Below are 26682 nucleotides of genomic sequence, written 5' to 3' on the forward strand. Positions count from 1 at the left end.
ATAAGGAAGCTGACAGCAATGATACTCTGCCTCATTTCGTCCGCTATCCTTAAGAGATCCAGTGATCCACTCGGGCTGAAAATCTCTAGGAGCTGTCAAACGGTACGACCACCTATAACATGACAGAACCTCAACCAATACCCTTGTTCCGGGTGCACTCAAGGAACAAATTGACCACCTAACCAAATCAAAGATTGCGGAAGACTGACGACCAATCTCCACAAACAACCATAACAAACGAGTTCCAAGAGATAGACAAGGGGTAATAGGAAAAAGGGAACGTAGTGGTAGATCATTCACCTACTATCGCATTTGCCGCTACAAAAGGACCCAACGTAAAAAAGTCCTCATAGCGAGTCTGAATATTTCTCAAATAATGGGATGCAAACACAGACTTACTTCTCCAAAAGGTCGTATCCATCAGACTTTGCAGAGAACGGTTCTGTTTAAAGGCCACTGAAGTCGCTACCGCTCTGACTTCATGTGTCTTCACTTTGAGAAGCCTCTGATCCGACTCATCACACTGAGCATGAGCTTCTCGAATCAACAATCTAATGAAAAAAGACAAGGCATTCTTAGACATGGGCATCGAGGGTTTCCGAACTGCACACCACAGAGCGTCTGAGTTACCCCTTAGATTCTTAGTCCTGTCCACATAAAGCCGTAACGCTCTAACTGGACAGAGTACCCTTTCTAATTCACCGCCAGCCAAATCAGAAAGGTTAGAAATCTCGAAGGATTTGGGCCATGGCCGAGAAGGGTTCTCATTCTTGGCCAGAAACCCCAGTTGCAAAGAACAAATGGCTTTTCCATTCCGAAAACCAATGTTCCTGCTTAAAGCGTGTACCTCACTAACTCTTTTAGCAGTGGCAAGGGTAACCAGAAAAGGTGTTTTCAAGGTTAAATCCTTAAATGAAACCGAGTGTAAAGGCTCAAATCTGTCACTCATGAGAAATTTAAGGACAACGTCCAAATTCCAGGCAAGGGGAGCTGTTTGAATCTTCTTGGTTTTATCAAAAGACCTAAGCAAATCTTGTAGATCCTTATTATTAGAAAGGTCTAGGTTCCTGTGTCTAAAAACCATTGCCAACATACTCCTGTAACCTTTAATAGTAGATGATGAGAAGTTATGTTTAAATTTAAGGTCCAAGAAAAAATCTGCTATCTGGGTAAGAGAGGTACTGGAAGAGGAAATCGCATTAGTCCTACACCACTCTCTGAATAACTCCCACTTGGACTGATACACCTTGATGGTTGAAGACCTCCTTGCCCTCGCAATTGCCTTGGCTGCCTTCTTCGAAAATCCTCAAGCTCTAGCGAGTTTTTCGATAGTCTGAAGGCAGTCAGACGTAGAGCTCGGAGGTTTAGATGATTTCGGGCCAAGTGAGGTTGTCTGAGAAGATTGGGTCTTATGGGAAGGCTTCTTGGGAAATCCACCATCCATTCCAGTACCTCTGGAAACCAGCTCCTTGACGGCCAGAACGGAGCTATCAGTGTCATTCTGGTCTCTTCGTGGGAAATGAACTTCTGAATCACTTTGTAAAGAATCTTGAACGGAGGGAAAGCATATACCTCCATGTGTGACCAGTTCATCAGAAAGGCGTCTATGTGCAAGGCTTCGGGATCCGGAACCGGAGAGCAGTAACACTCCAGCCTTTTTGTCTTTGCGGTGGCAAAGAGATCCACGAGAGGTCGACCCCATAACCGCCACAGACTCTTGCAGACGTCCGGGTGTAAAATCCACTCTGTGGAGAGAACCTGACCTCCCCTGCTGAGTCTGTCTGCGCTCACTTTGTTGACCCCCTGGATGAATCGAGTCAAAAGAGTCACCTTCCTTTCCTCTGCCCAAACGAGAAGAAGTCTTGCAATCTCGTACAGAGGCCAAGAGTGGGTCCCGCCTTGTTTCACAATATAGGCCAGAGCTGTCGTGCTGTCCGCATTGACTTGGGCCACTTTGCCCCTGATCTGCTTCTCGAAGCCTATGAGAGCCAGATGAATAGCCAAAAGCTCCTTTTGATTGATGTGGAGAGATGTTTGCTCCACCGTCCAAGTCCCCGAAAGCGCCTTCTTCTCTAGAGTGGCTCCCCACCCGGAGTTGGAGGCGTCGGAACACAACACGAGGTTTGGGCTCTTCTGAAGTAAAGACAAGCCTTCTTTCAGTCTGGGCTCGTTGTACCACCATTGAAGATGAGACTTGATGGAAACCGAGATGGGAATGCAATCCCTGTCGAGGTTGTCCCCTTTCTTCCAATAACGATTGAGATGAAACTGAAGAGGACGCAAGTGCAACCTCCCCAGGGTCACGAACTTCTCTAATGATGAGAGTCCCCAGAAGGCTCATCCAATCTCTTACGGAGCAAAGTTCTCTCTTCAGGAAATTTTGGACTTTTAGGAGGGCTGCCTGAATTCTCACCGACGACGGAAAAGCCCGAAAACTCCGACTGTGAATCTCCATCCCCAAATAAAGAATCTCCTGGGATGGAGTCAGTTGCAATTTTTTCAAGCTCACCAGGAGGCCCAGTTCTCTGGAGAGATCCAAAGTAATTTTGAGATCCTTCAAACAACAATCGGCTGAGGAGGCTCTTATCAGCCAATCGTCCAGATACAGAGAGGCTCTGATTCCCCTCGAATGCAGAATGCTTGCCACATTCAGCATGATCTTGGTAAACAATAGAGGAGCCGTGCAGAGTCCGAAACAAAGAGCCCTGAACTGGAAGACCTTGTTTCCGTCCATGAACCTCAGATAACTTCTGCAGTTGGGATGAATCGGAAGGTGGAAATAGGCGTCCTGAAGATCTATAGAGACCACCCAATTGTCCTTCCTCACTGCCGCCAGAACTGTTTTCTGAGTCTCCATAGTGAACGTCGAATTTTGGACGTAACCATTTAGCACACTTACGTCCAGAACCGGTCTCCATTCCCCGGAACTCTTGGGTACTAGGAAAAGGCGGTTGTAAAACCCCGGAGACGAAACATCCTGCACTTCCTCTATTGCTTGCTTCTCTAATAAAAGAGACGTCTGAAGACGCATGGCTTGCTTCTTCGGTCCCTCTCTGTATTTGGGCGAAAGATCCACCGGATCTGTGACTAAAGGAGGATTTGCCAGGAAGGGGATCTTGTAACCCTCCTTTAACACTTGGACGGACCAAGGGTCCGCTCCATTTCTCTCCCAAGCCTCCCAGAAGTGAGTCAACCTGGCACCCACTGCTGTCTGAAGGAAAGGACAGTCAGACTTTACCTCGGCCAGACTTGCCCCCTCTGCCTCTAGGTTTCCTTCCTTCTGGTTTGAAAGAGCCCCTTCCAGAGGATTTCCCACGAAAGGACTGAGAAGGTCGAAAACCAGAAGAGGATTCCTTAGGCTTACGAGAGGAAAACGACGACGGCAAAACTTTCCTTGTCGTATTAGTAACTATGTCATGCGTGGCCTTCTGCGTGAGAGCAGTGGCCACTTTGCCTACCAACTCTTGCGGAAATAAGGTGTTAGCCAAAGGTGCGAAAAGAAGGCCCGTCTTCTGGTAGGGAGACACTCCTGCAGAGAGAAAAGAATACATCGTGGCCCTTTTCTTGAGGATTCCAGCCGTGAACAAGGCAGCTAGCTCGTTGGAGCCATCCCTCACACCTTTATCCAAGCAGGACATCAAATGAACCAGTCCACTAGTGTCCGTATCCGTCATATCTGAGACCCTCTTACTCAAAGCCCCCAGAGCCCAGTCTAAGAAATTAAACACCTCGAAGGCCCTGAACAGACCTTCAAGCAAATGATCGAACTCTGGAATGGACCACCAAATCTTCGTTTTCCTTAAGGCAAGACGACGAGAAGCATCTACTAAACTTGAAAAATCCCCTTGGGCAGACGAAGGAAAACTCAAGCCCAACACTTCACCAGTCTCGTACCACACACTAGATTTAGAAGCCAACCTAGCGGGTGGAAAGGCAAAGGCCGTCTTGACAAAAGATTTCTTAGAGTCCAACCAGGAACCCATTAATTTCAAGGCCCGTTTAGAGGATCGAGATAGAACCATCTTGGTATAAACTGGAACTTTGGTAGCTTTACCTAAGATGAACTCAGAAGGGGAGGAGTGGGCCATTTTGAATGGTTACGTGAAAGACCGACGAGCAAAAAATAAGGGAAATATTAATAAAGATAATCTCAAACAAACATATTTCAAGACTAGAAACAAGTGAAAACAAATAACGATAGCCTAAACTCAGAAAAGAACGTTGTACATCACCAAACAACTTCCCAAGAGAGTAAAACCACGAGAGCGAACTTCTATATATCAGCCAGCTATAGCGGCAGAAGAAGAACTGAAGATGGTGTGTTGTTCCACCTGAGCTACCGCTAGGGTGCGGTTGTATACCTGCCGTATCTTCGATAGCGCGAGAATTTGAATTTCTGCCAGGGCGTCAGGGGACTTCAGCTCTTTATACTGTATAACCAGCAGGTAAGTTTTATATTTAAAAATGTATATTCAGACTTATAAAACCTTCCCTTTAACTTAATGCATACTAAACTAAAACAGGCACAAATATTAAAATGTTAGAATATTAAAGTAAAAAATAAAGATTGTTACTGTACTCACCACGAAAGAAGTTGAAGAAAAACTTGAATGATGATGGCGATGAATTTGCTGCACAGTAGAAATGATGATGATGAAGCTGATGATGTCTTCTACTGTGCAGCCAATGATAGTATTTTACGTCTCTTCAGACGGAGGTGTCTTTTCCTGGGACACCTCTTCAACTTCCTGGAAAACTTCTTCAATTTCTTCCAAAGGCGTACTAGCAGGAGGAACTGGCTCTTTTTTGCGAGGCTGGAAGAACATTGTGATCGGAAGTTGCTGCCACTGCTTCTTTTTTCGCTCGAAGAGCATCCTGTAGGGGAGTCATGTCTTCATTGATTTTGTTGCAGAATTGCATGGAACGAACCATATCCTCGTCCCACTCTTGCGACAATTCTTTCAACTCCTTCGCAAGGTTGCAGAGCTTGGCAAGCCGTTCTAATCTTAAGCCCGTTTCTTCGACATTTTCTTGGGTCTCTTCCTGCGTTTCACTGTCTTCTTCACTTGCCGATTTCGTCAGGTCTTCTAGGTCTGCGTCAGTTAGCGGCTGGGAATGGCAGTCCAACAACTCGTCGACGTCTTCAGTCGTCATGTCGCCAAACCCGTCACCTCCAATTATCGCAGCCAACTGCACAGATTTGCGTATTGCAGAGTGTTGAATTTCAGACGGAGTAAATCCCTCGTCGTCGTAAACAATCTGGGGCCACAACTTCTTCCAGCTCACATTAACGGTTGCATGTTTCATTTCTTGCAGTGCCTTCTGAATGTTCTGCAGGCACGTGGCTATGGTGTACTTCCGCCAGTACGCCTTCAAATTGAAATTTTCATCTTCATCTTCTTGGGCAGCATCCACACACGCAACGAGGTCCGCCAAGGTATTCTTCGTGTAGAGGGCCTTGAACGCCCTGATAACCCCCTGGTCCATCGGTTGAATTAATGACGTGGTGTTGGGTGGCAGGAACTCAACCTGAATGCCCTCATGCGACAGGTCAGTTGCGTGTCCACCAGCGTTACCCATAAGGAGAAGGATCTTGAATGGCAAGCCCTTCTCTACGAGATATTTGCTGACTTGCGGGATAAAACACTGGTGGAACCAGTTGGAGGTCAGCATCTTCGTAATCCATGCTTTTTGATTATGCATCCAGTACACAGGAAGGAGATTCTTATTTTTATTTTTCAAAGCGCAAGGATTTTTCGACTTGTAAATAAGCCCCGGCTTTAGCAAAAATCCAGCAGCAATGCCACACATCACGAGGGTAACGCGATCCTTGAATGCTTTAAAGCCAGAGGCTTTGGCTTCTTCTTTAAACAGGAAAGTTCGCGACGGCATTCTCTTCCAAAACAAGCCGGTCTCATCCATATTAAACACTTGTTCCGGCTTGTATCCACCTTCAGCGATAATATTCTTGAACGTCTCGTTTGCGTAAGTTTCAGCAGCGGCAGTGTCAGCGGAAGCAGCCTCGCCATGCAGGGAAACGCTTTTCAGGCCGAAGCGTTTCTGAAACTTCGCGAACCATCCTTTGCTGGCGGAAAAACGTTGTTTCTGAGGCTGGGAATCAGTGGATGTCCCTGGTTGAGGTTCATCTACATCATCATCTTCTTCAGCATGGTTGCCATCGTCGTCTTGAGGTTCCTTTGCCGCAAAATTCTCATACAAGCTCAAAGCCTTGGTTCGGATGGTGTTCGTATCCAAGGCTATGTTCTTCTTCCGGCAGTCGGCAATCCACACTGCTAAAGCACCTTCCATGCGTACGATCGTTTTATTACACGTGGTAACGACTCGCTTCGCTGATCTGCTAAAGGTGATGGCAGCCGTCTTTCTAATGTTCGCCTCGTCCTTCTTGATATAGCGAACGGTGGATTCGTTCACTCCAAAATGGCGGGCTGCGGCCGCGTAACTTCTTCCTTCTTTTAACATATCGAGAAGCGTCACCTACTCAGCAATCGTCATCATCTTTCGGTGGCGTTTAGGCTCACTACCAGCCTTAGTAGAAGCAGAACGCTTGGGAGCCATTGTACAGTAGGGTTTAACAGAAAGTTCAACAAAAAGTTCAACTTAAAACAGTCATGCACAGCACAGATTAAAGTTCACAATAACGTAGCAACAACTACACAGCGATACAGCGGGAGACAAAGTGGCCGCAAAAAGATGCTAGAGGTTGGAGAAGCGGTCAAAACACCAATCACAGGCTAGATTACAAAACTTGGGTTCTGATTCGTCATCTATCAGCGCTTGAACCAATCACAATCCGTCTTATATGCTACGTAACGTAGTTACCAATTCAAAGTACAAGGCACCCTACGTACAGTATACAGTACAGCTTTACGCTTGTTTTGTTGTAGGATATGTCTTTCTCTCTCTCTCTCTCTCATCACTGTTTTTGTTTCTTGTCCTATTGTGTGTTTTATTGGATATCTCTCTCTCTCTCTCTCTCTCTCTCTCTCTCTCTCTCTCTCTCTCTCTCTCACCACTGTTTTTGTTTCATTTCTCATTCTATGTGTGTCAATCTCTCTCTCTCTCTCTCTCTCTCTCTCTCTCTCTCTCTCTCTCTCTCTCTCTCTCTCTCTCTCTCTCTCTCTCGTACGCTTATTCGAGATGTGATTTTTGCAACAAAGAATATTATTGGATGCAGTACTACGTACGTATACATACAAAAGACTCATGGAAAAGATGCATATCCATTACATTTGTAGTACAGTAGTAGCCATCAGCAGCCTTACACCATTCTAATACGGTATGACTGCATCTGATTTGCATTTCATGTTCAATTTAATTTTACTACGTGCTGTATACTGAATTATCGTATGATCACATTCTCTTTTCGTGTTTTATTTCTTTCTGTACTGAATTATATGTCATATGTAATGCAATGAACAATCAGTAAGAGCAGATATTACTAAACGGATTTTGAGCGAAGCGAAAAATCTATTTTTGGGTGAGATGGCCATGTCATCCTGATGGAAGTTCCTAAAGGGTAGCTTCCTTGGGTATATATAACTACGGCGATATTCCCAGAGAATTTACCTTAAGGTACCCAGAATTCTAACTCCTGGAGCGAATATCCCTAATAAAAGAACCAGGGATATCGCGAAATATCAGAGGACGTATTCTTGACACGCCACATGGCAATCTGCACCCCGAACAGAGTTAACACTTCGAAGGGGTCAATTGGCAAGAAAACGAAAACGAGAAAGAAAAAGGAGAGCCGCTCGCAAGGCATCTCTCCTCTCCCGTTTCGTAAGCGTGCATTGCGCCGTTCACGGCGCCATCTGTATTCCTTGTAGCGATACACGAGGTGCTACAGATACTGTATGTAGGGAGGGGACCTACAGCCCTTTAAAAGAAAGGGAAGGGCGGGTCCATCAGGACGACATGGCCATCTCACCCAAAAATGTTATTTTTATTAATAAAATAAATTTTTGAATATACTTACCCGGTGATCATATAAGCTGTCAGCTCTGCTGCCCGACAGAAAAACCTAAGGACAAAATACGCCAGCGATCGCTATACAGGTGGGGGTGTACATCAACAGCGCCATCTGTCGAGCAGGTACTCAAGTACTCCATGTAAACACAGAACCAATTTTCTCCTCGGTCCACTGGGTCTCTATTGGGGAGGAAGGGAGGGTCCTTTAATATATGATCACCGGGTAAGTATATTCAAAAATTTATTTTATTAATAAAAATAACATTTTTCAATATTAAACTTAGCCGGTGATCATATAAGCTTATTCACACCCAGGGGGGTGGGTAGAGACCAGCATTACATGTTTACATTATTAAGAGCAAAGTATTTTGTATTTCATTTTAGCAGTTATTCAAAATAACAAACATAAAATAAATAAGTACCTGGTAAGGAAGTCGACTTGAACAATTACTCTGCCTTTTTAAGTACGTCTTCCTTACTGAGCCTCGCGATCCTCATAGGATGCTGTGCGACTCCTAGGAGCTGAAGTATCAAGGGTTGCAACCCATACTAAAGGACCTCATCAAAACCTCTAATCTAGGCGCTTCTCAAGAAAAGAATTTGACCACCCGCCAAATCAACCAGGATGCGAAAGGCTTCTTAGCCTTCCGGACAACCCAAAAACAACAATAAAAAACATTTCAAGAGAAAGATTAAAAAGGTTATGGAATTAGGGGAATGTAGTGGTTGAGCCCTCACCCACTACTGCACTCGCTGCTACGAATGGTCCCAGGGTGTAGCAGTTCTCGTAAAGAGACTGGACATCTTTAAGATAAAAAGACGCGAACACTGACTTGCTTCTCCAATAGGTTGCGTCCATTATACTCTGCAGAGATCTGTTTTGTTTGAAGGCCACTGAAGTTGCGACAGCTCTAACTTCATGTGTCCTTACCTTCAGCAAAGCATGGTCTTCCTCATTCAGATGGGAATGAGCTTCTCGTATCAACAGTCTAATATAATAAGAAACTGCATTCTTCGACATAGGTAAAGAAGGTTTCTTAATAGCACACCATAAAGCTTCTGACTGTCCTCGTAAAGGATTAGTTCGTTTTAAATAGAACTTAAGAGCTCTAACAGGGCACAAGGCTCTTTCTAGTTCATTTCCAACCAAATTAGAAAGGCTTGGAATATCGAACGATTTCGGCCAAGGACGAGAAGGTAGTTCGTTTTTGGCTAGAAAACCAAGCTGTAAGGAACATGTAGCCGTTTCAGATGTAAATCCAATGTTCCTGCTGAAGGCGTGTATCTCACTGACTCTTTTAGTTGTAGCTAAGCAGACGAGGAAAAGAGTCTTTAAAGTGAGATCTTTAAAGGAGGCTGATTGTAGCGGCTCGAACCTTTCTGACATAAGGAATCTTAGTACCACGTCTAAATTCCAACCTGGTGTGGCCAAACGACGCTCCTTCGAGGTCTCAAAAGACTTAAGGAGGTCCTGTAGATCTTTGTTGTTGGAAAGATCTAAGCCTCTGTGACGGAAGACTGCTGCCAACATGCTTCTGTAACCCTTGATCGTGGGAGCTGAAAGAGATCTTACCTTCCTCAGATATAAAAGGAAGTCAGCTATTTGAGTTACAGAGGTACTGGTTGAGGATACTGATACCGACTTGCACCAGCTTCGGAAGACTTCCCACTTCGACTGGTAGACTCTAAGAGTGGATGTCCTCCTTGCTCTAGCAATCGCCCTGGCTGCCTCCTTCGAAAAGCCTCTAGCTCTCGAGAGTCTTTCGATAGTCTGAAGGCAGTCAGACGAAGAGCGTGGAGGCTTGGGTGTACCTTCTTTACGTGTGGCTGACGCAGAAGGTCCACTCTTAGCGGAAGAGTTCTGGGAACGTCCACTAGCCATTGCAGTACCTCGGTGAACCATTCTCTCGCGGGCCAGAGGGGAGCAACCAACGTCAACCTTGTCCCTTCGTGAGAGGCGAACTTCTGCAGTACTTTGTTGACAATCTTGAAAGGGGGGAATGCATAAAGGTCTAGATGGGACCAATCCAGTAGAAAGGCATCTATATGAACTGCTGCTGGGTCCGGGATTGGCGAGCAATAATTTGGGAGTCTCTTGGTCATTGAGGTTGCAAAGAGATCTATGGTAGGTTGGCCCCATGTGGCCCAAAGTCTCTTGCATACATTCTTGTGAAGGGTCCATTCTGTTGGGATGATTTGACCCTTCCGACTGAGGTGGTCCGCCATGACATTCATGTTGCCTTGAATGAACCTCGTTACTAGAGACAGGTTTAGATCTCTTGACCAGGTGAGGAGGTCCCTTGCAATCTCGTACAACTTCAGAGAATGGGTCCCTCCTTGCTTGGAGATGTACGCCAAGGCTGTGGTGTTGTCGGAGTTCACCTCCACCACCTTGCCTAGAAGGAGGGACTTGAAGCTTTTCAAGGCCAGATGAACTGCCAGTAGCTCCTTGCAGTTGATATGTAACGCTCTTTGCTCCGAGTTCCAGGTGCCCGAGCATTCCCGACCGTCTAATGTCGCACCCCAGCCCGTGTCCGATGCGTCCGAGAAGAGAACGTGGTTGGGGGTCTGAACAGTCAGTGGCAGACCCTCTCTGAGGTTGATGTTGTCCTTCCACCAGGTCAGTGATGACTTCATCTTCTCGGAAATAGGGATCGAGACCGCTTCTAGCGTCTTGTCCTTTCTCCAGTGAACAGCCAGGTGAAATTGAAGGGGACGGAGGTGCAGTCTCCCTAACGCAATGAACTGGTCCAGTGATGAAAGCGTCCCTATCAGACTCATCCACTGTCTGACTGAACATCGGTCCTTCATTAGCATGTTCTGGATGCATCCTTGGGCTTGACTTATTCTGGGGGCCGACGGAAAAGCCCGAAAAGCTTGACTGTGAATCTCCATCCCTAGGTACACTATAGTTTGGGATGGGACCAGTTGGGACTTTTCCATATTGACCAGGAGACCCAATTCCTTGGTCAGATCTAGAGTCCACTTTAGATTCTCCAGACAGCGACGACTGGACGAAGCTCTTAGAAGCCAGTCGTCCAAATAGAGGGAGGTTCTGATGTCTGCTAAATGCAGGAATTTGGCAATATTCCTCATCAGTTTCGTAAAGACAAGAGGCGCCGTGCTTAGGCCAAAGCACAGGGCTTGAAATTGGTAGACAACCTTCCCGTAAACGAACCTTAGAAAAGGTTGGGAATCTGGGTGGATGGGGACGTGAAAGTAAGCGTCCTTGAGGTCTAAAGAGACCATCCAGTCTTCCTTCCTGACCGCTGCTAGAACAGACTTTGTCGTCTCCATGGCGAACGTCTGCTTGGTGACAAAGACATTCAGAGCACTGACGTCTAGCACCGGTCTCCACCCTCCTGTCTTCTTTACCACTAAGAAGAGACGGTTGTAGAAGCCCGGGGATTGATGGTCCCGGACTTTGACTACCGCTCCCTTTTCTAGTAAGAGAGACACCTCTTGCTTCAAAGCTAGTCGCTTGTCCTCCTCTCTGTACCTGGGAGAGAGGTCGATGGGAGTCGTTGCTAGAGGGGGCTTGCGCAAGAATGGGATCTTGTACCCCTCTCTGAGCAACTTCACAGATTGTGCATCTGCGCCCCTGTTCTCCCAGGACTGCCAGTAGTTCTTGAGTCTGGCTCCCACTGCTGTCTGAAGAGGGTGGCAGTCAGACTCTGCCTCTAAAGGACTTGGTACCTTTCTTCTTGCTCCCACGTTTCCCTTCGGCACGAGCACTTCCTCTGCTGGAGGCTCTGCCACGAAAGGGCGGAATAAATCTTGACGCTGGAGTATCCATCCTGGGTCTAGACACGGAAGGCAAAGGGGTGGCTTTGCGTGCAGATGACGCAACTAGGTCATGCGTGTCTTTTTGAATCAAGGAGGCAGCAATCTCCTTGATCAACTCCTCTGGGAAAAGGCACTTCGAGAGAGGAGCAAACATAAGCTCCGACCTCTGACATTGTGTTACTCCAGCTGACAAGAAGGAGCAAAGGTTTTCTCGTTTCTTGAGGACCCCGGAAACGAAAGAAGCCGCAAGCTCACTGGAACCGTCTCGTATGGCCTTGTCCATGCAGGACATAATGAGCATGGAAGTTTCCTTGTCAGAAGGGGAGGTCTTCCTGCTCAACGCTCCCAAACACCAGTCCAAAAAGTTAAACACTTCGAACGCTCTGAACACTCCTTTCATCAGATGATCTAAATCTGAAGGAGTCCAACAAACCTTGGAGCGTCTCATGGCCAGCCTGCGGGGAGAGTCTACTAGACTTGAGAAGTCGCCCTGGGCAGAGGCAGGAACTCCCAAGCCGAGAACTTCTCCCGTGGCATACCAGACGCTCGATCTGGAAGCGAGTTTCGCAGGGGGAAACAAGAATGCTGTCTTCCCCAGGTGCTTTTTGGACTGCATCCAATCTCCCAACACCCTTAAAGCTCTCTTGGACGAGCGGGCGAGGACGAGCTTCGTAAAGGCAGGCGCGGATGACTGCGGGCCTAAAGCGAACTCAGATGGAGGTGAGCGTGGGGCCGCAGAAACAAACTGATCTGGATACAAGTCCTTGAACATTGCAAGTACTTTTCTAAAGTCCAGGGAGGGAGGCGTGGTCTTGGGTTCGTCGATGTCCGTGTGCGGGTCGTCAAGGTGTGCAGCGTCGTCATCATCAGAGAGTCCATCGTCTGAATGCTGAAGAGGAAGCGGCAAAGGAGTAGGCATTGGCTGGTCAGCTGAGTCCGGCAGCACGGGTGCATGCGTGACTGCACTGGACGCAACGTCATGGAACTGTTGGTCAGTCTGAGAGCAGGCAACAACCATAGCTGCACGGGGGCGCAAAATGTCTACTCCCGACTGTCTAGTCTGCTGTGGGCGAGTAGGGGTAACCACAGTGGGTTGCGGAGGTTGACGCACCGCGTCAAAACAAAACAACTTAGGATGTTGTTGTTGTAACTCGCGAACGTCAACGGAGGGTTCCGTGCGTCGGCGAACGTCAACATGCGGCTGGCAGGGTACAGTGCGCATGGGTGGCGGGACTCTCACAGCTGGAGTGCGGGAGAAGGTAGCCTCAGCGTCAACTGGACGCACAACCGTGGTTGGTTGTAGGCTAACGGGTGCAGCGTCAACCTTCTCCGCACGAAAGTCCTGCATTAACGATGACAACTGTGTCTGCATGGTCTGCAGCAAAGCCCACTTAGGGTCTACAGTAGCAGGTGCGGCAACAGACGGTGTTACTGCCTGTTGCGGTACCGCTTTGCCTCTCTTAGGAGGTGTGCAGTCATCTGAAGACTGCAGCGAGTCCGAACTGACCCAGTGGCTACAACTGGGCCGTTGGACTTGCGCGGAAGGGACCTTGCGTTTGAGAGGTCGTGAGACCTTGGTCCATTGTTTCTTCCGAGAAACATCTTCCGCAGACGAGGAATAAATGGGCTCTCTCGTCTTCTTGTGGGTGGGGCGATCTTGGCAAGATACGTCCGAAACCACGGAGGGAACGTCTGTCCGCTGATTAAAGCCTGTCGAACCCTTTGGTCGTACGACATTGCTTCTCCCCTGGGCTTGGGAGCTTGCAAGAGGTCCCGGACTGGGAGGACGACAGGCACGAACAGACGCACCCTCAAGCGCAACACTAACACTTTTCACAACACTTCCACTCACTAGGTCACTACCCACTGCACTCTTACCCTTCAACTCCCTGACGTCTGCCATGAGTTGGTTACGGTCACTCGCCAATGACTCAACTCTCTCACCCAGAGCCTGGATGGCACGCATCATATCTGCCATCGAAGGTTGTTGAGTGCTAGAGGGGGGATCAGGAGCAACCACTACAGGGGAAGGAATAGGTTGTGGGGCATGGGGAGAGGAAAAATCAACTGAGCGAGATGAACTCCTCCTGACTCTATCTCTCTCTAGCCTACGTGAATATTTAATGAATTCGAGAAAATCGAATTCCGAAAGCCCAACGCATTCCTCACACCGATCTTCCCATTGACAGGATTTACCCCGACAATTGGAACAAATGGTGTGCGGATCGATAGAGGCCTTCGGAAGACGCCTTGAACAGTCCCTAGCACTACACTTCCTGTATTTAGGGACTTGAGAAGGGTCAGCCATCTTGAATTAGTCAAAGGGGAAATTCAAAATCTATCCAAGTCGTCAACAAATAATCCAAAATTCAATCAAAGAATGCAAGGAAGTATTGAAGATAACCTCTGCAAAGCGAAAGCTAATAACTAGAAATGAGTACTTCACCAAAATCTGTGAAAATCAATCCAGTAAGCAACAGCGTATTTAGTAGGTCTTGCCGGTGGCACGACAGAGAGAAAATTGGTTCTGTGTTTACATGGAGTACTTGAGTACCTGCTCGACAGATGGCGCTGTTGATGTACACCCCCAGCTGTATAGCGATCGCTGGCGTATTTTGTCCTTAGGTTTTTTTGTCGGGCAGCAGAGCTGACAGCTTATATGATCACCGGCTAAGTTTAATATTGAAAAATAGATTTTTCGCTTCGCTCAAAATCCGTTTTTTGGGCTCAAGCCATGTCGTCCTGATGGAAGTATACCAGAGCATTACTGTATCTGTGGATTCTCAAAACGTGCCGTACTCCCCGGAGGTATTTCCCGGCCAACTAGACCTAGAGACCTAAGATGTTACCGTCGGAGCTAGGACAATTCGCCGTAAACAAATTTTCCGTAGGACAATTGATTGTAAGACTTTTTGCCGTAAGAAAACTTGCCGTACAGATATTTTGCCGCAAGGACATTTTGCCGTAAAATGTATATTTTAGTTTTTAGCTTATTTCTTTTAAAGATCAATGTAACTATATTCATATAGTTATCTCCAAGTATATTTATCACTTTTCATTGATTTTCATGTATTCATTTAATTATAATTATATATAAGAAAAGGTTAAAAAAATGAAGACCACACACTTTGTTTAAAAAGTTTTCTAAAAAAAAAAAAAAAAAAAAATCAAAGCTAAAAATCATGTAAGTTCATAGCAATTGCTCGTAAATAATGTTGCTTTCCATTTTGATCATAACCTCTGACAATACTTGGTATGCGTTTATAAACATTTTTGTATTGTTTCTTGACTGCTGTTTCACCTCTTTCTGCATCGATTATCTTCTTTTTAGGGAGATATTCTTCATTTTTCAATACATTGATGAGTTTCCATAAATTTGGGTGCATATTGGTCACAAATGCTTGAAGCGCTTTATGGAACCCTTCTACTCCATTGTTGGTATTAGCCAGCTGATCTAGGTTTTTTTGATGAACATTCCAAAGTTCGATAGGAAAAGTTGGAGAAACTACGACGACGAGGTCCCCTCCCTCTCTCTCCCCCAATGTAATGAGTTTCAAAATGTTGACATGTAGAGTATATACCTGATCAATGACCTTGAAGCTAGCTGGGATTTCAGTGCATTTTCTTTCATATGTGCAATTGTTTTTTGCATTTTATGTTTGCTTTGGTTCGCTGGATGGGTATGCTCACTTACAGTTTTACAGATTGAAATCTCTTCAATATTCCGTTTTGTATGTACTCTTGCTTTGCAGTTTTTTTCAACACACTTCCAATAAACCTTGCCTCCATATTCTCTTTCTTGCCGGTAAATGAAGTTGGAATCATCTACGAGCTTATCACAACCTCTGGTGCTTTTGATAGTGTACGGCATCATAGGGGTTTAAGTTTCAACTGATAAAAGTAGATAATACAAAGGTTTAAGATAAAAAAAAAGATAACTACCGAATTTGTAATGACCTCATTTAAACATTTAACGACGGGTGTCAAATTTTATAACAACCCTTCTCTCTCTCTCTCTCTCTCTCTCTCTCTCTCTCTCTCTCTCTCTCTCTCTCTCTCTCTCTCTTTTCATTCTTTTTTTTTTAATCTATACATGACAAAGCATATACATTTTACGGCGAAATGTCCTTGCGGCAAAATATCCGTACGGCAATTTTTCTTACGGCAAAATGTCTTACAATCAATTGTCCTACGGCAAATTTGTTTACGGCAAATCGTCCGGTCTCCGTTACCGTCATACATCTTTTCAACTAACCATAAACCATGTTAGTGCTTCCTGCCCCCTACAGGGAAGAGTCCTACTAGACTCTGGAAAAGTCTCGAAGAGTACATATACCTATGTATGAATAACAGACAAGCCAATATAGTGGTCTCACCCTATATCATGTAAAGCATAGTTTGTAAAGAACCACTGAGTCAATATGAAATATCGACCAGTTCTCCGTTCAATACTGAATTGGACAAAGGTTTATATCCGAGTAGGAGGAAACTTGCATATCCGCCACCGTCCCCTTAGGACATGGAGTCCTCCCGCCAAGGGAAAGCATAAACCAATGCAAAAAATGCTTGCATAAAGGAACAATCTATTAGAATTATCCCAGATAAATATACATAGTACGTAATGCTAAATTATTTCCAATAAATTGACACAGGTGAAGGAGACGCAAGGTTCACAAGAACTAGTTTATTGACAAACAATAAATAAAACAGGTTAAACAACAATTATATATATATAAGAGGAGGATAACCAAAAAATATGCATAAGCATGATAGTAAACAGAAACTTGTTTATCTGAAAGAAAAACATTAGCGCCACTTTTAACATACCGAGGTATCAAAAATTGTAAAAGTCTGTATTACTAATCAGTTACATTAGCGTTGGAAACGCTCGGCACACATGTCTGCACTTATGCTAGGTTCACCTTTGAAAGTGGAACAGTCAACGTGGGCAACCCCGTGCCCTCACACTTAGTTTGTAGAACAGTTTGTAACTACACACTCACCTCGGAATTAATCGTCCCAATTAAATCCACTGTTCCTCGCAGAGTTAAACAGCAGGGTTAACAACACAACCCACTGCTACCACAGACCTCTTTAGTTGCTCCACTTGCTTCGCATAGTGACGAAAGAACACTCTGGAAGACTTCCAGCCAGTGTATGAACAAAGATGTTCAAAATCCATACAATTAAAGAAATTTAAGGATGAGGCAACTTTCCTCGGATCGTGACCTGCGGGTGTACTGTCAGGATCCGCTCTGCGAATAAAATATGTGATTTTCGCCCTAAGTTGTTTCAGTGATAGATTTGAGCCTGATGTTTCTCCCCTGAATAGTTGACCACCCCTGAAGTCTGAAGTTCTACGAAGATAGACCTTTAGGCATTCTACTGGACATAGAGATGCATCTTCTTTCAGAGGGCAGATTCTCCAGGGACCCCACCTGTTGGTGGGTAACTCGTTCTTGGCGAGAAACGTAGGATCCGGAAACAGGTTCAGTTCTCCCCCATCCAAGAACTGAACACGACCCTCCTCTCTCGAGAGGGCTACAATTTCACTAACCCTGGCCCCGGACGCGAGTGCAAATAGGAAAATAACTTTTTAGGTCAAATCCTTTAACGCACACTCCTCATTGTTCAACAGTGAAGCAAAATGAAGAACTTTATCTAAAGACCATGAAATGGGCTTTGGAGGTGCTGAAGGTCTGAGCCTAGCACAGGCTTTCGGAATTTTATTAAAAATCTCGTTAGCGAGGTCGACCTGGAAGGCATATAAAATGGGCCTTGTCAAAGCAGATTTACACGTTGAAATCGTGTTAGCTGCTAACCCTTGACCATGGAGGTGGATGAAGAAAGATAAGCAGAAGTCCGTCGAGATCTCTTGCGGATTCTTCGCCTTGACAAAGGCCACCCATTTCCTCCAAGATGACTCATATTGCCTTCTAGTAGATTTGCACTTATATTCCTCTAGGAAGTCTATACTGTCTTTCGAAATCCCGAAACGTTTTCTCACCGCTAGGGAGAGAAAATCATGAGCTGCAGGGTCCGGGTTTTCTGTGATGAAGCGCAGACAGTCGACTTCTGGACTCGCTGGGTCAGAACTGGATCTGGTAACGGTAGAAACTTCAGCCGTAGTTCCAATGCCAGAGGGAACCACACGCTGTTCCGCCACTTATGAGCCACTATTGCCACTACTCCCTTGAAAGATCTCAGTTTGTTGAGGACCCTCAACAGAAGGTTGTGAGGAGGGAACAGGTAAATCCTGGACCATCTGTTCCAGTCGAGGGACATCGCGTCCACTGCTTCCGCCAAGGGGTCCTCGTACGGGGAAACGTAAAGGGGTAACTTCTTGTTGTCTTTCGTCGCAAAGAGGTCTATCTGCAGTTCTGGGACTTGACTCAAGATGAAGGTGAATGATCCTGCATCTAGGGACCATTCCGACTCTATCGGTGTGAACCTGGATAGAGCGTCAGCTGTCACATTGCGGACTCCTTGAAGGTGAACTGCCGACAGGTACCACTTCTTCTTTTCCGCCAGTCGAAAGATGGCCAACATCACCTGGTTGAGTGGTGGTGACCTCGATCCTTGTCGATTCAAGCATCTCACAATCACCTCGCTGTCCAGCACCAACCTTATGTGGATCGAGCGATGCGGGGAGACTTTCTTCAAGGTAAGGAGTACTGCCATAACTTCCAGAAAGTTTATGTGAAATGTCTTGAATAGATTGGACCAAGTCCCTTGGGCCTTCTTCCGATGAGAATGACCTCCCCACCCCTCCTTCGAGGCGTCTGTGTGAATAGTTAACGAGGGGGGAGGTGGCTGAAGAAGTACCGACTTCTTTAGTTGCCTGACTTGGGACCAAGGCCTGAGAAGTGTACGTAGACGAAGCGGAACTGGTCTTAACAGATCTCTTCGCGCATTTGATGCATAACTTCTCCAAACTCCGGTTGCATCCTTTAGCTGTGCTCTTAGCACCGGGTCTGTTACCGAAGCAAACTGGAGAGAACCCAGCACTCTCTCCTGTTCGCATCTTGATATCCTTTCGGAATCCAGAAGTCTCTTGACAGAACCAGCTATCTCCTTCCTCTTCTTCGCCGGGATGGAGAATCGGTGTGACACTAGGTCCCAGTGGATTCCCAACCACTGGAACTTTTGAGATGGAGAAAGTCGAGACTTTTTTCTGTTGATCTTGAAGCCTAGATACTCTAGGAACTGGATCACCTGCAGGGAAGCTTGCAAACATTCTGTCTTGAATGCTGCCCACACCAGCCAGTCGTCCAGGTAGGCTACCACCTGGATTCCCTTTAGGCGTAATTGTTTGAGAGCTACGCTCGCAAGCTTCGTGAAGATCCTTGGGGCTATGTTTAGCCCGAATGGCATGGCTCTGAAGGCATAGAGTCTTCGATGTAGCTTGAACCCTAGGTAGGGGGAGAGTTGGCGATTGATTGGAACGTGCCAATAGGCGTCTGACAAATCTATGGAGACGGTAAATGCCCTCTTGGGCAGTAAGGTCCTTATGTGTTGCAGTGTTAGCATCTTGAACTTGCAGTTCACTATGAACTTGTTGAGTGGCGACAAGTCCAGAATGACTCTGAGTTTTTTTGAGTCCTTCTTGGGAACACAAAACAGCCTCCCTTGGAATTTGGACTTTACCCTTCGGATCACTTTTTTCTCCAACAGTTCTTGAATGTACTCCTCCAGAACGGGGGTGGAGTGTTGGAAAAATCGAGGGCACGGGGGTGGAGTGCTGTACCAGCTCCAACCCAGTCCATTCTTGAGTAGGCTGTGGGCCCAGGGATCGAAGGTCCACCGATCCCGAAAATTCTGAAGTCTCCCTCCTACCGGTATCATCTCACTTTGACTGCTGTCCTGAGGTCTTGCCTCCCTGACCGCGACCACCCCTGAATCCCCTGCCCCTTGAGGGGCATCTAGACGAGCCTCTGGCTGCTCCTCTAGGCTTCGCTCGAAAGGTAGTTGACTGCCCTTCGAACGTTGGGTTAAATGCCGGAGACTGCGTCGACACGGCTTGGGGTACCCACTGGAATGTGGTCGGGGTTTGTGCCACCATCTGGGGCACTGTAGGCATAGGCAATTGCTGTTGCTGCTGCTGTCTGAATGGCTTGGCTGGCCGAGAGGGTAGCCTAGTCTTCTTAGTCTTCCTCTTTGGTTGGGGACCCTCATCCGGGGAAAACTTTCTCTAGAGAGATAGGCCCCACTTCTGGAGAAGGTTTCTATTCTCCGTGGCGGCCTTATCTACAACCTCCTTGACCGCTTCACTAGGGAAGAGGTCTTTGCCCCAAATGTTGGAGGAGATTAGTTTCCTTGGCTCGTGCCTCACCGCAGCCGAGGCGAACACGAACTCCCTACAAGCCCTCCTCGCTTTGACGAAGCTGTAAAGGTCCTTCGTCACTGTGGCCAGATGAGTCTTAGCCACTACCATGAACATCTCATGAACCTTGGGGTCACTTGCCATTGTCTCAAGAGTGGTTTGAAGAGACATTGAGGCAGCCAGTCTTTCTTTCGTCTCGAGCTCCCTTCGCAAAAGAAAGTCAGACAGCTTGGGGAGGTTCTCACCGAACTGACGTCCGGCAATATCAGCCTCCAACTTCCCGACTGAGAAGGTAAGATGGACGTCCTTCCAGTCCTTGTGGTCCATGGGTAGGACCAAAGACAAAGGTTTACACTCCTCCAAGGAGGGGCATGGCTTACCAGCCTCGACTGCTTTCAGCACAGCCGCAAACCCTTTCTGCATAAAGGGGAAGGCTCTAGCAGGAGAGGACACAAAGGAAGGGTGCTTCTTACTCAAAGCAGGTACCTTTGAGTTTGTGAAGCCCCTCTCTTTCATCGAGCACGATAGCAAAGCTTGAGCCTTAGCATGGTCCAGAACTATGACCTCCTTCGGCTCTGTCTCCTCCTTTGAGGCTGGTTCCTTCCTTAGACGGACATAACAGTCCGGATACGACCCCTTGCTGGGCCAGAATTCCACCTCCTCAAGGGGAACTGAGCCCAACTTCTCCGAAATGACGATTTTTCCGGTCGTCATAGGCATGTGCTCAGCATACCTCCAAGGGTTAGCATCTGAGCACAAGGGAAGGGCTTTCACGCTGAGCTTCTTCTGGGGCCAACGTGATGCTGCAAGTCTCCGCATCTCCAGCTCCATTGCAGCCGCCTTCTCATTATTCTCCCTCTGCATCTGTTGGATCATTCCAACGATGGAGGAAAGGGTCTTTCCCAGCTCTTCTGGGAGAGAGGACGATGTTGAGGGAATAGGTTCAGGAGCCTGAACCGGAGGGGCCGACACCTCGTTGACCTCTTCCTCTTCAATGTCTGGAGCCTGATCTTCATCCTGGTCTTCTGCCAGAAGGTCCTCTTCCAGACGCTCGGACACCTCCGACATCCTGTCGTCCAATTGGATGTCCTGCAGGGCGACCGCGACTTCAGCATCCACAGGGATCTGAACTACTGGTATCTCCACTTGAGGCTGGGGAATCACTGCCTCAGCTGACGCTCTGGGGAAAAGGTAAGCCCTCATCTTCTCACTTGGAAGATAGGGCCCAGAGGTATTCTTCTGAAAACCCCTTACCCAGGTACGAAGCTTCTCCCTTGCTGCATCCCTTGACTCCGCCGTCTTAGGGGAATCAAAAGCCTCAGCAACCAGGTTTGTGCACACGGTACATACCTGCGGGTCCCAATACCGGAGATCACCTTTGGAGACTGCGCATGCTGCGTGCCTCCTACACAAATCATGTCCGCAGAAGTTCTTGCTGCGGACGTTGCAGAAAACGCTTCCACACTTCGGATGGTCCTCCTGTAAAGGGAAGAAATTTCCATGAGTATCAAGTGAACTACGTATCACTGGATATACATAGCTTAGCATAATTAAACAGAAAGGAAAGACACACACTTGTATTTCCCGCACAGTCAATTGCTGCAACCTTCCAGATAATAAAATCGGATGGTTAATCTATCCTAGAGCAACCAATGAAAAATTTCCGGAGGAAACAGGTGTAGCTCACACCCAAAAGATGATTTTAAAATGCCGGATAGTAGACAAGAAAGAACTCACTTTCTTTATCTGTAAGGCTACACCAAAGGGCTGTGCAAGATAACACAAAAGTGTTAGAAAACACAGTGTTGTAACAAATACTATACTATAGTTTTCTCCCTACAGTATATACTATACTGAAGAATACTGGCTACAGTATAGAAGGTAATGTGCCGGCCGGCACACATCTTAACTAGATCTAAAGTATACTACTTAAGAGCTATAAGGCAGCAGAACGCTGGTTCAAAAGCATGTGCCGGCCGGCAATGACTGCCGGCCGGCAACTACACAAGGTAGCACCCAGCTGCCGGCCACCAATCGTAGCGACCAGCAAACAATGGTGTGATAATAGCCAGCCGGCAAAGGTATACAACCGATGCCGGCCAGCAACAAAAGAACCAGAGAACTCCGACTGCCCGGCTGCCGGCCACTCAGGCCGGCAGCCGGCTAGGGTACAGCACTAGAAAAAAACAGAATGGATGCCGGGATAAGAGACTGTACTACCTCACAGTCCGGCAACCCGAAAGAGTGCATATAAGGAAGGGGAGAATATAACTTCAGGCTTCCTGACCAATGCCATCTGGCTCTACAGACAAACATGGATGAGGGACAAAGAGAGGTCCGGGCAGCACTCAAAGCAGAAGACCTTTGCCGACCGGCACGCACTGCCGGCCGGCAAGGGACTGAGTCAACCCCACATCCTAACCTATGCTAGGTACAGATGTGGAATGACGGACAGTAATGCAATGGCAAGGCCATTACAGAGGAAAGAGGGGGAAAGGGCGAAGAGGGTCCTACGAACCTTGCTTTAGTAATGAATCACCCGCAGCAGAGAAAACTCATCTTAGCCTAGGGGAGATCCGAGGAGGGAGGCCAGCAATACTTGCCAACCCCCACGGAACCAAAGCAAGGAAGGTGTTGCTATTCCCAGAAAAAAGGATCTTATCCTCGACACCGAGAACAGCAACACTGGACTAGTCTGCTAGATCACAAGAAGAAGGAATCATCTTGTACAGAAACCTTCGAAAGTGACCTAAGGAGGCTAAGCCTCCTATGTCTGTGTCAGTCTAGCAAGGGAATCTCAACCACAAGCTAGACATAAACAGACTCAGACTAAGAACTCTGATGTTCTGCCCCCTCTCTGAAGCCAGACTTACTGGAAACAGGAAGGAACAGAAACACCCTAATATAGTTGTATCTAAAGTTAATTCAGATAAACCACTAGGGTTAAGCCCAAGGCTTAAACAGAGGGAAAGGGATTGCACACCTTCTCCGAAGAGAAGAGAGCAACCGGGGAGTGTGAGAAAGTATACTAAGGCCCCATAGACAACTAAGCCTAGGCGCCAAGAGAATCGATTACCTAAATCACCGAAACTCACTCGTATACTATCTTGGAAGAAAATCAACATAATCTTAAATGTATAAAACTGCCTAAAGCTTCAATAAAAATTTTATTTTCATTAGTAAAATAAATTTTTGAATATACTTACCCGGTGATCATATAGCTGTCAGCTCTGCTGCCCGACAGAAAAACCTAAGGACAAAATACGCCAGCGATCGCTATACAGGTGGGGGTGTACATCAACAGCGCCATCTGTCGAGCAGGTACTCAAGTACTCCATGTCAACACAGAACCAATTTTCTCCTCGGCCCACTGGGTCTCTATTGGGGAGGAAGGGAGGGTCCTTTAATATATGATCACCGGGTAAGTATATTCAAAAATTTATTTTACTAATGAAAATAACATTTTTCAATATTAAACTTAGCCGGTGATCATATAGCTGATTCACACCCAGGGGGGTGGGTAGAGACCAGCATTATATGTTTACATTAAGAGCTAAGTATTTTGTATTTCATTTTAGCAGTTATTCAAAATAACAAACATAAAATCAATAAGTACCTGGTAAGGAAGTCGACTTGAACAATTACTCTGCCTTTTTAAGTACGTCTTCCTTACTGAGCCTCGCGATCCTCATAGGATGCTGAGCGACTCCTAGGAGCTGAAGTATGAAGGGTTGCAACCCATACTAAAGGACCTCATCAAAACCTCTAATCTAGGCGCTTCTCAAGAAAAGAATTTGACCACCCGCCAAATCAACCAGGATGCGAAAGGCTTCTTAGCCTTCCGGACAACCCAAAAACAACAATAAAAAACATTTCAAGAGAAAGATTAAAAAGGTTATGGGATTAGGGGAATGTAGTGGTTGAGCCCTCACCCACTACTGCACTCGCTGCTACGAATGGTCCCAGGGTGTAGCAGTTCTCGTAAAGAGACTGGACATCTTTAAGGTAAAATGATGCGAACACTGACTTGCTTCTCCAATAGGTTGCATCCATTACACTCTGCAGAGATGTTTTGTTTGAAGGCTACTGAAGTTGCGACAGCTCTAACTTCGTGTGTCCTTACCTTCAGCAAAGCATGGTCCTCCTCATTCAGATGGGAATGAGCTTCTCGAATCAAAAGTCTGATATAATAAGAAACTGCATTCTTCGACATAGGTAAAGAAGGTTTCTTAATAGCGCACCATAAAGCTTCTGACTGTCCTCGTAATGGTTTAGAACGTCTCAAATAGTACTTAAGAGCTCTTACAGGGCATAGTACTCTTTCTTGTTCATTTCCAACCAAATTAGAAAGGCTTGGAATATCGAACGATTTGGGCCGAGGACGAGAAGGAAGTTCATTTTTGGCTAAAAAACCAAGCTGTAAGGAACATGTAGCCGTTTCAGATGTAAATCCAATGTTCCTGCTGAAGGCGTGTATCTCACTGACTCTTTTAGCTGTTGCTAAGCAGACGAGGAAAAGGGTCTTCAAAGTGAGATCTTTAAAAGAGGCTGATTGAAGTGGTTCGAACCTTTCTGACATAAGGAATCTTAGTACCACGTCTAAGTTCCAACCTGGTGTGGCCCAACCGACGCTCCTTCGAGGTCTCAAAAGACTTAAGGAGGTCCTGTAGATCTTTGTTGTTGGAAAGATTTAAGCCTCTGTGACGGAAGACTGCTGCCAACATGCTTCTGTAACCCTTGATCGTGGGAGCTGAAAGAGATCTTTCCTTCCTTAGGTATAAAAGGAAGTCAGCTATCTGAGTTACAGAGGTACTGGTTGAGGATACTGATACCGACTTGCACCAGCTTCGGAAGACTTCCCACTTCGACTGGTAGACTTTAAGAGTGGATGTCCTCCTTGCTCTAGCAATCGCTCTGGCTGCCTCCTTCGAAAAGCCTCTAGCTCTCGAGAGTCTTTCGATAGTCTGAAGGCAGTCAGACGAAGAGCGTGGAGGCTTGGGTGTACCTTCTTTACGTGTGGCCGACGCAGAAGGTCCACTCTTAGAGGAAGTGTTCTGGGAACGTCTACTAGCCATTGCAGTACCTCGGTGAACCATTCTCTCGCGGGCCAGAGGGGAGCAACCAACGTCAACCTTGTCCCTTCGTGAGAGGCGAACTTCTGCAGTACTCTGTTGACAATCTTGAACGGGGGGAATGCATAAAGGTCTAGATGGGACCAATCCAGAAGAAAGGCATCTATGTGAACTGCTGCTGGGTCCGGAATCGGTGAGCAATAAATTGGGAGCCTCTTGGTCATCGAGGTTGCAAACAGATCTATGGTAGGCTGACCCCACAAGGCCCATAGTCTCTTGCATACATTCTTGTGAAGGGTCCACTCTGTTGGGATGATTTGACCCTTCCGGCTGAGGCGGTCTGCCGTGACATTCATGTTGCCTTGAATGAACCTCGTTACTAGCGATATGTTTCGATCTCTTGACCAGGTGAGGAGGTCCCTTGCGATCTCGTACAACGTCCTCGAATGAGTCCCTCCTTGCTTGGAGATGTACGCCAAGGCTGTGGTGTTGTCGGAGTTCACCTCCACCACCTTGCCTAGAAGGAGGGACTTGAAGCTTCTCAAGGCCAGATGAACTGCCAGTAGCTCCTTGCAGTTGATGTGCAACGTTCTTTGATCCGCATTCCACGTGCCCGAGCATTCCCGACCGTCCAATGTCGCACCCCAGCCCGTGTCCGATGCGTCCGAGAAGAGAATGTGGTTGGGGGTCTGAACAGCCAGTGGCAGACCCTCCCTGAGGAGAATGTTGTCCTTCCACCAAGTCAGTGAAGACTTCATCTTCTCGGAAATAGGAATCGAGACCGCTTCTAGCGTCTTGTCCTTTCTCCAGTGAACAGCTAGGTGAAATTGAAGGGGTCGGAGGTGGAGTCTCCCTAACGCGATGAACTGGTCCAGTGATGAAAGCGTCCCTATCAGACTCATCCACTGTCTGACTGAAAATCGGTCCTTCTTCAGCATGTTCTGGATGCATTCTTGGGCTTGACTGATTCTGGGGGCCGACGGAAAAGCCCGAAAAGCTTGACTCTGAATCTCCATTCCTAGGTACACTATAGTTTGGGATGGGACGAGTTGGGACTTTTCCATATTGACCAGGAGACCCAATTCCTTGGTCAGATCCAGAGTCCACTTTAGATTCTCCAGACAGCGACGACTTGACGAAGCTCTTAGAAGCCAGTCGTCCAAATAGAGGGAGGCTCTGATGTCTGCTAAATGCAGGAATTTGGCAATATTCCTCATCAGTTTCGTAAAAACAAGAGGTGCCGTGCTTAGGCCAAAGCACAGGGCTTGAAACTGGTATAGAACCTTCCCGAAAACGAACCTTAGAAAAGGTTGGGAATCTGGGTGGATGGGGACGTGAAAGTAAGCGTCCTTTAGGTCTAACGAGACCATCCAGTCTTCCTTCCTGACCGATGCTAGAACCGACTTTGTCGTCTCCATGGTGAACGTCTGCTTTGTGACAAAGACATTCAGAGCACTGACGTCTAGCACCGGCCTCCACCCTCCTGTCTTCTTCGCCACTAAGAAGAGACGG

Source organism: Palaemon carinicauda, chromosome 18 (assembly GCF_036898095.1).
Source record: "Palaemon carinicauda isolate YSFRI2023 chromosome 18, ASM3689809v2, whole genome shotgun sequence".
In the NCBI taxonomy this organism is placed as follows: domain Eukaryota; kingdom Metazoa; phylum Arthropoda; class Malacostraca; order Decapoda; family Palaemonidae; genus Palaemon; species Palaemon carinicauda.